The sequence below is a fragment of the Bubalus kerabau genome, chromosome 14 (assembly GCF_029407905.1).
Source record: "Bubalus kerabau isolate K-KA32 ecotype Philippines breed swamp buffalo chromosome 14, PCC_UOA_SB_1v2, whole genome shotgun sequence".
In the NCBI taxonomy this organism is placed as follows: domain Eukaryota; kingdom Metazoa; phylum Chordata; class Mammalia; order Artiodactyla; family Bovidae; genus Bubalus; species Bubalus kerabau.
The window spans coordinates 49,607,970-49,621,766 of NC_073637.1; the positions used below are offsets into that span (position 1 = coordinate 49,607,970).

Sequence of the window (13,797 nt, forward strand, 5' to 3'; positions counted from 1 at the left end):
ATAGCTATTTATTTGCATTAAGTTAAAAAGTTTTTTATATCTTGGGATTGTATACACTAGTCAGAATACCATGAATGCGTTAAGAATTATTTTTATCAACAGGATGTTGTAACATGCAATCATGCTTATATTACACTAAGTGAATAAAAGTACAGAAGACAATATATATATACACAGATACAGAATACAATATACATTTTGAATGTATAGTCAGTATACGCACAGTTAGCTTAAAGGAACAATGAAAGTTTGGAGAGGTATAGAATAACAGAGTGCTTTTCTTTAGTAAACATTTCACAGGCTACTTTTCTACTTTCAGTTTCTCTTAATTTTTTTTCTAAAATAAGCCTATTAATTTCCTCTTACTAATTAAAGGGAAATTTTGCAAAAGTTTTTAAAATAAATTATAATTTAAAATTGAATGAAAAAATTAAATAAAAATAGCCCTATGTAATTTTTTTGCTTTTCTTGAATGTGTCTTTTGACAATTTATCATTACTTACCATAGCCTTCCTGGGGAGATTTTTTTTTGTTCAAAGACCCCATGCTTACTGACAATTGAAAGCTGAAGAATATATAACAAAGGCTTACTTAAGCCTGATTATGAGTCAGTGTTTTGAAGATGCTGGTGATACACATTAATTTTACACTTAATTTGCTTTCTGTTCCCTCATATAGATGGCATTCTATCCTAGGAGGAGTGTCCTGATGGTTTAATTCGTCTTCCATTGTCATTCTTGACAGGATTCATCAATAAATGGAGACATATTGCTGCAACTCAGGGTAAGAAAAAAATCTAAATTGAAATTTGTTGGCTTGAAATTAAGTCTAGTAATAGTTATGAGTTTAAATATTTCTTTATCTGGAACTCAACTCTACCCATTCACCTTGTTAGATTTAGAATGCTATTTTTCTTTTTTATTTGACATTCACATTTTTCTTCAACTCATGTAATTTATTTTTGTGATTGGCATCTTGGTTAGATTAATTTTTTTCTTTTAGTCTCAGATATGTTAACACTCACACATAACTTTATTATTTCCTGTCTTGACATAATACAATTTACACTTAATTGATGAAATATCCTACCTAGGCTAAACGATATTCATAGAGAATTGTAATAAAAGTATCAGAGAAATGAAATACATTAAGAGTTATTTTAAGAAAGTGAATCAAGATAAATTTTAGTCATGAAAAGCATTATTTTATATATCCACCCCAACCTTAATAATACTGTCTGATTCCTATTACTATTAAACCTGTCTCTACAGTATCTCTTAATTAATATAATAAATTATTTCTACTGGATTTCATAATCTCTAGTAGTTATTAGAAAGACAAAATTTGATTCCATCATCCAAGAATCATAAATATCTACTGAGAGGTGCTTAATAATTAACTCCTGGAAGAACATCTTCGGCTTTTAACTTTACTATTTAAGTAGAAATGTTCCTACTCCAGTGAAGAATTTTAAAATATAACATAGAGCCTATTTATAATGCTTGCATTAGGCTTCCCTGGTTGCCTCAGTGGTAAAGAACCTGCCTGTCAATGCAAGTGACAGGTTTGATCCCTGGATCGGGAAGATACCCCAGAAAGGGAAATGGCAACCCACTCCAGTATTCTTGCCTAGAGAATTCCATGGACAGAGAAGCCTGGCAGACTACAGTCCACGGTGTCGCAAAAGAGTTGGACATGACTGAGTGACTGAGCATGCGTGCATATTGGATAACTCTTCTTACTAATCATCTTCATCTGTCGTTCAGGATACACTGATGTGGTCTTGTTTTCCTAAGGCAAAATTGATTTCCCTGCAGTTTAATATCTTGCAGGTTTTCATATTTTTGAACTAGTCCTTACTGGCTTGAAATGTAATGTTGTTAACACTTGCATTCTTTCTATTTTGTTTCAACATGCTCTGTAACACCTGCTTTGTCATAAATCATCACAGTGCTTGAGGGCACAGTCTTCCTGACCTTGATTCCATAGAGAGAGAGTGTGAAGCATCTGCAGACACACACACAGCCTCTCTATATATAATATTCTCATAAATACATACCTGTGACCTCTAAATGTGGAGAGCTAAATTTGGGTTCCTTAGTAAGACTGAACCAAACCACATTATTTTTTTAAAAACCAGAGTTGTTTATATATACAAGACCACATTATGTCTGTAAAAAAAAAAAAAAAATTGTCCAAACTTAGTATGGAACAGAACCCTATTTTGTTTTATTATTCCAACGCTTCCTCTGGGAAGAAATTAGCACTCCTGATAAAAATGCATCACTGACTCGATGGACGTGAGTCTGGGTGAACTCTGGGAGTTGGTGATAGACAGGGAGGCCTGGCGTGCTGTGATTCATGGGGTCGGAAAGAGTCGGACACAACTGAGCGACTGAACTGAACTGAACTGATAAAAATGCATAAGCAATTTGGGACTAAAAGGGTTTAAGACTTGTTCTGAGAAACCAGTCAGCTGACTCTCACTCAGCGATTGTTATGAAACATTATTTTCTGTAGTTCAGAAAAGGTTAGACAACCATCCTCTTTTCCTATAAATGTTTTTACCAATAGTGGATCATTGAACTGGCCTTCTGTTGGCCTTTTTGCGTGCATCATGCTGATAATTAAATCCTCCAAAAATTTCTTTAAAAAATCTCAAAACCTCCATTAGCAAGTCAGAGTTTACAAAAGATTCTTGTAGTAAAGAAGAGAGCAAAAATAAGTTGATAATTAAAGTGCAGCATAATAAATTCCACTTTACAGGTATGCCCATTGTGCCATGAGGATGGAGGGAAAGTGCTGAAAGCAGACTGGGGCCAACTTACCACAAGAGAAACTGAAGGTAGGAGAATTTTTGTGAATATTTTATGAAGTGTTTTCATTCGTTGTGTGTGTTTGATTTAATTTTTAGTTTTAAGACAGGTATCATTTCCTGTTTTGGCTAAAAGTACATTGTTCCATCCACATTACAGTTCAAACAGGCTTTTGCTGAAATAACTGGGAATTTAACCACCATGGTAATATTATTACTAGGGGAAATATGTTACAAATTCTAACCAAAACAATCTCAAATTGACGTTTGAATCACAACCAATTAGTAAATCGGATTTCTTGTTAATCTGTATGAGTGAATACAAAAAGATGAAATAATTCTTGGGTATATTAAACTTGATTTTGCTTTGCAAGATCATTTGCAAAACATTCTTTTCTGATTATTGAGTTGGAATCCCAGATATCTTGATAATAATAATAAGAATTTCAGCTATGGACATGATGATAACATTAGTCACAGCAGTTAAATCTTCTATTACAAATCAATCCATTAGCCTTCTGGTATGTGAATTAGTCTTTTGTTAGAAAAGTGTACATTAATACTGAAGTTGGGTCTATGTAAATATACACATGGTAACAGAATCTATCTAACTGCTTTAACTATGTATTGACTCTGTCCTTGGTGCTAGTCAGTTAATATTTATTTGCTTCATTGTTTATTGTTAATGACGGGTAAAGTTACATACCCCAAATTTCCGGATGACACTGTTGACAAAATCAAAAGTAAAAAATACTGATGTGTACTAGATGAAACAAAATACACTAATAAGAAATTAACTAAGGATAAATGTAAGAAGCAGCTGCACAAATATGGAAAGATATGACTTAACAGCAGCAGATATAATAATAATTTTTTTAAATCAGAGAGGCTTTTATTGATAGTAAACTTAGTGTAGGTTAAAGCGGTCAGAAAACTAATATGAATTCAGCCTGTTTTCAAATGCAATTAAGATTCAGTCTGCTCTTATTTTGCATTGTGTTTGGGTCGTCCATATCATTAAAGGTTTATAATGAGAGAGGGGATCAATCAGGTCTTTTCTGTGAAAGTTGGACCCCATCCAGAGGACAGTGCTATGTTTAGAACAAAAGGGAATAGTCTTGTATGTTGGAGTTGCATGCTTGGGCTTGCCAGGTTTTAGTGAAATAAACTTTCCGCACAAAATGTTTAAAAGAATATATATTATAGAAAGGTTTTGAGAGAGAATTTCATGTTGACCAGATGTTTTGAATTCCAAAAGGTGAACTTGTAATATAAGGGAAGAACTCATATGGAACAGTGTTCAGTTTTTACCATCAGAAGAATGCTCTTGAAAAGTCTCCCAATCGCAGGTCACTTCAGCCTGGCAGTCTAATGACTGGATCAACAGTCTCTGATATTAGCTAATAACTAATTCCTCCTGCATCATACCTCTGTTTAAAAAAAAATTCACTTCATCCCATAGAGACATCATCTTAAAGTAAAATAGAATGAGAATCACCCAATTAAATCAATGTGCAAAATGCAGTCTGAGCAAAACCTATCTCAGCACACCACTGAAAGTTTTCCATCAGGGAAAAGGACTTCATTCTACTGTGAATTTAGGACAAACTCTACACTTCATGGAATTCCATGAACTGTTAATTTAACAGACAAGAAGTAACTCCCAGATGTTTCATGCTATTTAAAGTGAAAGATTCATTTGCCTCTGAGCTACACTTAGAAAACTTCAGATAGTGAAAGGCTCCTGAACTGAAATGAACTAAGAAAATTACAGGAAAGTCAATTTGCTTTCCTACTAGGAAACTTTTGATTTCTGAGATGAAGAAAATGAGTATAATTTTCTAGAAATTTATGGATTCAACTCTGTGAATGCAAGTGCCAATAATACATGTTCATGGAAACACGGGAAGTTATTACTGGCATCCTCCACTTCCCCATTAGAAAACCAAAGGCTCCTCCTGCCAGCCCATATTTCATGAAGCAGACTACTTAGTCTCTGTGGCCTGTATATATTTTTTGCATGATTTTTTAAAATTAATTTTTTTAGAGTGTACTTGCTTTACAATATTGTGTTAGTTTCTATTGTACAAAAAAGAGAATCAGCTATACATATACATATGTCCCCTCTTTTTTGGATTTCCTTCCCAGTTAGGTCACCACAGAGAACTGAGTAGGGCTCCTCAAGCTGTACAGTAGGTTCTCATCTGTCATCTATTTTATACATAGTATCAGCAGTGTATGTATGTCAACCCGTTTCCCAATTCATCCCATCCTACTTGGTGTCCATACATTTGTTCTCTACATCTGTGTCTCTGTTTCTGCTTTGCAGATAAGATCATCTGTACCATTTTTCTAGATTCCACATATACGCGTTAACATATGATACTTGTTTTTCTCCTCTGACTTACTCAGTATGACAGTCCCTAGGTCCATCCACGTCTCTACAAATGACCCAATTTCATTTCTTTTAATGGCTGAGTTATATTCCATTTATATATGTACCACATCTTCTTTATCCATTCCTCTGTTGATAGACACATAGGTTGCTTCCTTATTCTGGCTCTTGTAAACAGTGCTACAATGAACATTGGGGTGCCCATGTCTTTTTGAATTATAGTTTTCACTAGGTATATGCCCAGGAGTGGGATTGTTGGGTCATATGGTAGTTCTATTCTTAGTTGGTTTTTTAAAAATATTTATTTTTTTAATTTTTTGGCTGTGGTAGGTCTTCGTTGCTGCACTTGGGTTTTCTCTAGTTGTGGCAAGTGGAGGCTACTCTTGGTTGCATTGTACAGCTTCTCACTGTGGTTGCTTCTGTTGCTGTGGAGCACAGGCTCCAGGTGCCTGAGGTTCAGTAGTTGCAGCACTTAGCTTAGCTGCTTCGAGGCATGTGGAATCTTCCCAGACCAGGGCTTGAACTGGTGTCCCGTACATTCAAGGCGGATTCTGAACCACTGAACCATCAGGGAATCCCTATTTTTAGTTTTTAAAGGAAACACCATACTATTCTCCATAGTGGCTGTATCAGTTTACATTCCCACCCTCAGTACTAAAAGGGTTCCCTTTTCTCCACACCCTCTCCAGCACTTATTGTTTGTAGATCTTTTTATTTATTTATTTATTTTTAATTTTATTTTTAAACTTTACATAACTGTATTAGTTTTGCCAAATATCAAAATGAATCCGCCACAGGTATACATGTGTTCCCCATCCCGAACCCCCCTCCCTCCTCCCTCCCCATTCCATCCCTCTGGGTCGTCCCAGTGCACCAGCCCCAAGCATCCAGTATTGTGCATCGAACCTGGACTGGCAACTCGTTTCATACATGATATTTTAATAATGGTCATTCTGACTACTGTGAGGTGATACCTCATTGTAGTTTTGATTTGCATTTCTCTAATAATAAGTGAATGGGTGAATTTAACTCAGATGATCATTATATCTACTACTGCGGGCAGGAATCCCTCAGAAGAAATGGAGTAGCCATCATGGTCAATGAAAGAGTCCGAAATGCAGTACTTGGATGCAATCTCAAAAACGACAGAATGATCTCTGTTCATTTCCAAGGCAAACCATTCAATATCACAGTAATCCAAGTCTATGCCCCAACCAGTAACGCTGAAGAAGCTGAAGTTGAACGGTTCTATGAAGACCTACAAGACCTTTACAAACTAACACCCAAAAAGGATGTCCTTCTCATTATAGGGGACTGGAATGCAAAAGTAGGAAGTCAAGAAACACCTGGAGTAACAGGCAAATTTGGCCTTGGAATACGGAATGAAGCAGGGCAAAGACTAATAGAGTTTTGCCAAGAGAATGCACTGGTCATAGCAAACCCCCCCTTCCAACAACACAAGAGAAGACTCTACACATGGACATCACCAGATGGTCAACACCAAAATCAGATTGATTATATTCTTTGCAGCCAAAGATGGAGAAGCTCTATACAGTCAACAAAAACAAGACCAGGGGCTGACTGTGGCTCAGATCATGAACTCCTTATTGCCAAATTCAGACTTAAATTGAAGAAAGTAGGGAAAACCACTAGACCATTCAGGTATGACCTAAATCAAATCCCTTATGATTATACAGTGGAAGTGAGAAATAGATTTAAGGGACTAGATCTGATAGATAGAGTGCCTGATGAACTATGGACTGAGGTTCGTGACATTGTACAGGAGACAGGGATCAAGACCATCCCCATGGAAAAGAAATGCAAAAAAGCAAAATGTCTGTCTGGGGAGGCCTTACAAATAGCTGTGAAAAGAAGAGAGGCGAAAAGCAAAGGAGAAAAGGAAAGATATAAGCATCTGAATGCAGAGTTCCAAAGAATAGCAAGAAGAGATAAGAAAGCCTTCCTCAGCGATCAATGCAAAGAAATAGAGGAAAACAACAGAATGGGAAATACTAAAGATGTCTTCAGGAAAATTAGAGATACCAAGGGAATATTTCATGCAAAGATGGGCTCGATAAAGGACAGAAATGGTATGGACCTAACAGAAGCAGAAGATATTAAGAAGAGGTGGCAAGCATACGCAGAGAACTGTACAAAAAAGATCTTCATGACCAAGATAATCACGATGGTGTGAGCACTCACCTAGAGCCAGACATCCTGGAATGTGAAGTCAAGTGGGCCTTAGAAAGCATCACTATGAACAAAGCTACTGGAGGTGATGGAATTCCAGTTGAGCTATTTCAAACCCTGAAAGATGATGCTATGAAAATGCTGCACTCAATATGCCAGCAAATTTGGAAAACTCAGCAGTGGCCATGGGACTGGAAAAGGTCAGTTTTCATTCCAATCCCGAAGAAAGGCCATGCCAAAGAATGCTCAAACTACTGCACAATTGCACTCATCTCACATGCTAGGAAAGTAATGTTCAAAATTCTGCAAGCCAGGCTTCAGCAGTACGTGAACCGTGAACTTCCTGATGTTCAAGCTGGTTTTAGAAAAGGTAGAGGAACCAGAGATCAAATTGCTAACACCCACTGGATCATCACAAAAGCAAGAGAGTTCCAGAAAAACATCTATTTCGGCTTTATTGACTATGCCAAAGCCTTTGGCTGTGTGGATTACAATAAACGGTGGAAAATTCTGAAAGAGATGGGAATACCTGACCACCTGACCTGCCTCTTGAGAAACCTATATGTAAGTCAGGAAGCAACAGTTAGAACTGGACATGGAACAACAGACTGGTTCCAAATAGGAAAAGGAGTAAGTCAAGGCTGTATATTGTCACCCTGCTTATTTAACTTATATGCAGAGTACATCATGAGAAACGCTGGGCTGGAAGAAGCACAAGCCGGAATCAAGATTGCCGGGAGAAATATCAATAACCTCAGATATGCAGATGACACCACCCTTATGGCAGAAAGTGAAGAGGAACTAAAGAGCCTCTTGATGAAAGTGAAAGAGGAGAGTGAAAAAGTTGGCTTAAAGATCAACATTCAGAAAATGAAGATCATGGCATCTGGTCCCATCACTTCATGGGAAATAGATGGGGAAACAGTGGAAACAGTGTCAGACTTTATTTTCTGGGCTCCAAAATCACTGCAGATGGTGACTGCAGCCATGAAATTAAAAGACGCTTACTCCTTGGAAGAAAAGTTATGACCAATCTAGATAGCATATTGAAAAGCAGATACATTAGTTTGCCAACAAAGGTCTGTCTAGTCAAGGCTATGGTTTTTCCAGTGGTCATGTATGGATGTGAAGTTGGACTGTGAAGAAAGCTGAGTGCTGAAGAATTGATGCTTTTGAACTGTGGTGTTGGAGAAGACTCTTGAGAGTCCCTTGGACTGCAAGGAGATCCAACCAGTCCATCCTAAAGGAGATCAGTCCTGGGTGTTCATTGGAAGGAATGATGCTGAAGCTGAAACTCCAGTACTTTGGCCACCTCATGTGAAGAGTTGACTCTTTGGAAAAGACTTTGATGCTGGGAGAGATTGGGGGCAAGAGGAGAAGGGGACGACAGAGGATGAGATGGCTGGATGGCATCACCGACTTGATGGACATGGGTTTGGGGCGACTCCGGGAGTTGGTGATGGACAGAGAGGCCTGATGTGCTGTGATTCATGGGGTCGCAAGGAGTTGGACACAACTGAACGACTGAACTGAACTGAACTGAATAATTAGTGATGTTGCACATCCTTTCATGTGTTTGTTGGCCATCTATATGTTTTCTCTGGTGAAATGCCTATTTAAGTCTTCTGCCCATTTTTTGATTGTTTGTTTTTGATAGAGTTGTTTGGGGTTTTTGATATTAAGCTGCATGAACTGTTTGTATATTTTGGAGATTAATCCTTTGTCATTTGCTTTGTTTGCAGATATTTTCTCCCATTCTGATGGTTGTCTTTTCATCTTGTTTATGATTTCCTTTGCTGTGCAAAAGCTTTGAAGTTTAATTAGGTTCCATTTGTTTTTGTTTTTATTTTCATTACTCTAGGAGGTAGGTCAGAAAAGATCTTTCTGAGAATGATGTCAGAATGTTCTGCCTATGTTTTCCTCTAAGAGTTTTATAGTGTCTAGCCTTACATTCAAGTCTTTAATCTATTTTGAGTTTATTTTTGTGTATACTGTTATAGAATGTTCTAATTTCATTCTTTTACATGTAGCTGTCCAGTTTTCCCAGCATCACTTATTGAAGAGGCTGTGTTTTCTCCATTGTATAATCTTGTCTCCTTTGTCACAGATTTGGTGACACAGGTGTGGGTTTATCTGTGGGCTTCCTATCCTTTTCCCATTGGTCTATATTTCTGTGTTTAAGCCAGGACCATATTGTCTTGATTACTATAGTTTTGTAGTATAGTCTGAAGTGAGAGAGGGTGGCCTATAACGAGAGTAATAAATGCAGTCTGGGATGAGTGGTAAAGCCACATTGGATGTCCTGGAATTGTACAATTTAAAGGAGACTTTGGGTTTTGACCTGTCTTTGGACTCAGGCAAAAGAGTTGCTTTATTTCTCTTTCTTAGGAAAGGCCTATAGGTTTCTGGAGAGACCACTGGTAAAATGAAACTCCCTAAAATTAAGTAGTAGCTGACAGTTGAACCCATAGGTTATGGAGTCAGACAGACTTCTGTCCAAAGAGTGCATCAGCCACTTACTAGCAGATGTTAAACCTCCCTAAGTCTTAGTTTGTCCATCCGTGAAATGCAGTGAAAAATATTACCTATAGCATAATAAATAATATATATGCATATATACATATGTAATATATTTCTTTTTAAAAATTAAATGATATCATGTCCAGTTTAATTCACCACCCCTCAAAATGCCTTTAATATAGCAAAGCTCAAGAAATAGCAGTGACTACCAATATCATTATCATACTTATTGGCAAGAATTACTGGTAGTTAAAAAGTATAGTCTACAAAGCTTTCAGTTCAGTTTTCAGTTCAGTTCAGTCACTCAGTCGTATCCGACTCTTTGCGACCCCATGAATCACAGCACGCCAGGCCTCCCTGTCCATCACCAACTACGGGAGTTCACTCAGACTCACGTCCATCAAGTTGGTGATGCCATCCAGCCATCTCATCCTCTGTCGTCCCCTTGTCCTCCTGCCCCCAATCCCTCCCAGCATCAGAGTCTTTTCCAATGAGTCAACTCTTCACATGAGGTGGCCAAAGTACTGGAGTTTCAGCATTAGCATCATTCCTTCCAAAGAAATTCCAGGACTGATCTCCTTTAGGATGGACTGGTTGGATCTCCTTGCAGTCCAAGGGACTCTCAAGAGTCTTCTCCAACACCACAGTTCAAAAGCATCAATTCTTCGGTGCTCAGCCTTCTTCACAGTCCAACTCTCACATCCATTCATGACCACTGGGAGAACCATAGCCTTGACTAGACGGACCTTTGTTGGCAAAGTAATGTCTCTGCTTTTCAATATACTATCTAGATTGGTCATAACTTTTCTTCCAAGGAGTAAGCGTCTTTTAATTTTGTGGCTGCAGTCACCATCTGCAATGATTTTGGAGCCCAGAAAAATAAAGTCTGACACTGTTTCCACTGTTTCCCCATCTATTTCCCATGAAGTGATGGGACCAGATGCCATGATCTTCCTTTTCTGAATGCTGAGCTTTAAGCCAACTTTTTCACTCTCCTCTTTCACTTTCATTTAAATATAACTTCTACCATTTCCTAGTGACTTTTGATATTCCTCAACCTCTCTGCTGTCAATTTCCTCCATTCAATAAATAGTATTGGAACAACTGGATATCCACAGGCTAAAAAGAAAAACAAGTAAAGTTAGACATAGACCTTACACTCTACACAAAAATTAACTCAAAAATGGATCACAGACCTAAATGCAAAACACAGAACTATGAAACTCCTGGGAGAAAATATAGAAGAAAATTAAATGACCTTGGGTTTGGTAATGACCTTTTTAAATAATTTTATTTCTTTCTTTATTCATTTTGGCTGTGCTGGATCTTTGATGCTGTGCGGGCTTTTCTCTAGTTGCTGTGAGCAGGGGCTACTCTCTTGTAGCATGTGGGCTCCGTAGCTGCAGTTCCCTGGCTCCAGAGTACAGGCTCAATATTTGTGGTGCACGAGCTTGGTTGCTCTGTGGCATGTGCAATCTTCCTGGATTAGAGATCAAACCTGTGTCTCCTGCATTGACAGGTGGTTTCTTTACCACTGAGTCCCCAAGGAAGCCCTGGGGATGACTTTTTAGATAAAGCTACAAAGCCAGAGTCCACACACAAAAAAATAATTGATAAGCTAGACTTCATTAAGATTAAAAATTCCTGCTTTGCAAAAGATATTGAGAAAATAAAAAGACTAGGAGAAAAAAAGCTTGCAAAATACATATCTGATAAAGGGCTGTTATTCCAAATATACAAATAGTGTTAAACTCAATAGTAAGAAACCTAGTCAATTGTCAGATAGGTATTTTGCAAGTTTTTTCTCCTAGTCTTTTTATTTTCTTGGTATCTGTAACAATGTTAGTGGTAAAAAAAAAAAAAACCCACTGTAACAATGTTAGTGGTAAAAAACAAACAAACAAACAAAAAAAAAAACCCACTTGCCAGTGCAGGTAGATGTAACAGACACAGAGTCAATCCCTGGGTCAGAAACTCACCCCACTATTCTTGCCTGGAGAATCCCATGGACAGAGGAGCCTGGCAGGCTACGGCCCAGAGGGTCGCCAAGAGTCTGATACAACTGAAGCAACTTAGTGTGTGTGCGCGCGTGCGCGCGCACACACACACACACACACACACACACACACACACACACACTCAAGCATGAACGCACTCAATTATAAAATGAGCCAAGGACCTTAACAGATCCCTCACCAAAGAAGATATGTAGATGGGCAAATAAGTGAGTGAAAAAATGCTTCACATCATCGAACCCAGATCTCCCGCATTGCAGGTGAATTCTTAACCAGCTGAGCCACCAGAGAAGCCCTCATATGTCATATGGAAGATACCAATGAAAATGCCAATGAGACACCACTACACACTTACTAAAATGACCAAAATCCACAACATTGCCTCCACCAAATGCTGATGAGGATGTAGACCAACAGGAACTTGCATTGATGGTAGGAATACAAAATGGTACACCCACTTTGGAAGACAGTTTGACAGCTTCTTACAAAACTAAACACGTTCTTACCATATGATCCAGAAATTCTACTCCCTGCTGTTTATTCAGAAGAGTTAAAAACTTATGTCCACACAAAAACTTGTCTGGACATAAGTTTTTAACTCTTCTGAGTTAAAATCTGTACACAGATATTTAATGATTTTTACCAATAATTATTTAACAAAGGTTTCCAATAATATTAAAATTGCATCTAAGATTCAATTTTAAATTCTTTAGGTCTGTGTTCAGAAGGTCCTTTTGTTCCCAGATCCATAGGTGGAGATTTCTCTTCCGGATTTCAAAGTCAGATCAATTTTGTAGGTTGTTTCACTCTTCTGATTGTAACTCAGTGATCCTCAATCCAGAGACGCTTGGGGCTGTCACATAAGGAGGGAGAGGGAGATATTACTAGTAGACAGAGGCCAGAAATGCTGCTAAAGACCCGGAGCATGGACAGCTGCCACAGACGGCACAAGGACAGTCACGCCGAGTCTGGGGAAGCCTGCTCCAACACCTTCTGTCTCTTAGATGTCTTCTGTGTTGTTTCCTCCTCAGCCTAGCTCCCATGTACTCCTCTAAATCCCTAGGCTAATTCTTGATTATAATGGCAATACAATGGTTCTTACAGTAAGATCACTTGTGTCTCAGATAAAAACCAGTATTCTTAGAATATGCATGTTATTTCTTATAGTATTTTGTCAAATGGAAGTTTCTATCTCACACAGATGTGAGTTCATTATTTCACGTTTAGCCTTCCGTTGAGAAGAGATATTTGTCAAAGCTGGCCTACTTATTATTCTCCATCCTTAAGATATGTTTCAGTGATGCATCTGACAACTTAGATTTTCTTTCGGATGTAATAGTTGTACCATAATAAAGATGAAGCCAATTGTAAGAATCTCCCAAAGCGTAGAATTTAATCATGTAACTGATTAATTCTTCACACAAAACCATTCTATCAAAGATGGGTGTTTTTAAATTCTTTATGATAAAACCTAAACAATACAAAGAAAAAACACCAAACTAGATATGATACCTTAAGTACAGAATCTTATTTGAAAGCACAGTAGCTTCAAATAGATTAATATTAATAGATCTGTTCTTTCAATTAGTACGTGTTAGTTTAAAATCTGTCCAAATCTTTAATATCCTAGTTCAAAATACATAGTCTATATAGCAAACCAAGCAATGAATTATTTAAGAAGCATCTTAAGAAATTTCTACTTTGGAATAAGTCTGACTGTCTCATAGAAGGCTTATCCCCTCGCTCTACTCCACTCCAGCCACGCTGGTCTCCTTTCTGTTCCTTAAAACTTCCAGGGAGCCTCTTGTATAAGAACCTTTGCACTTTCTGTTTCCTCTCCTGGATACTCTTTCCCTAGGAGC

At 37.8% G+C, this 13,797-nt stretch overlaps 1 protein-coding gene across 1 annotated transcript in view; it reads left to right on the forward strand.

The window, feature by feature from the left end:
• RAD21 (RAD21 cohesin complex component) overlaps positions 1-13,797 on the forward strand; it is an 88,232-nt gene that overhangs the window by 27,479 nt on the left and 46,956 nt on the right. Inside the window, exons 2-3 of the mRNA XM_055546369.1 lie at positions 679-783; positions 2,767-2,845. The gene's annotated coding sequence lies outside the window, so the exon portion shown is untranslated. The remainder of the gene's footprint in view (positions 1-678; positions 784-2,766; positions 2,846-13,797) is intronic.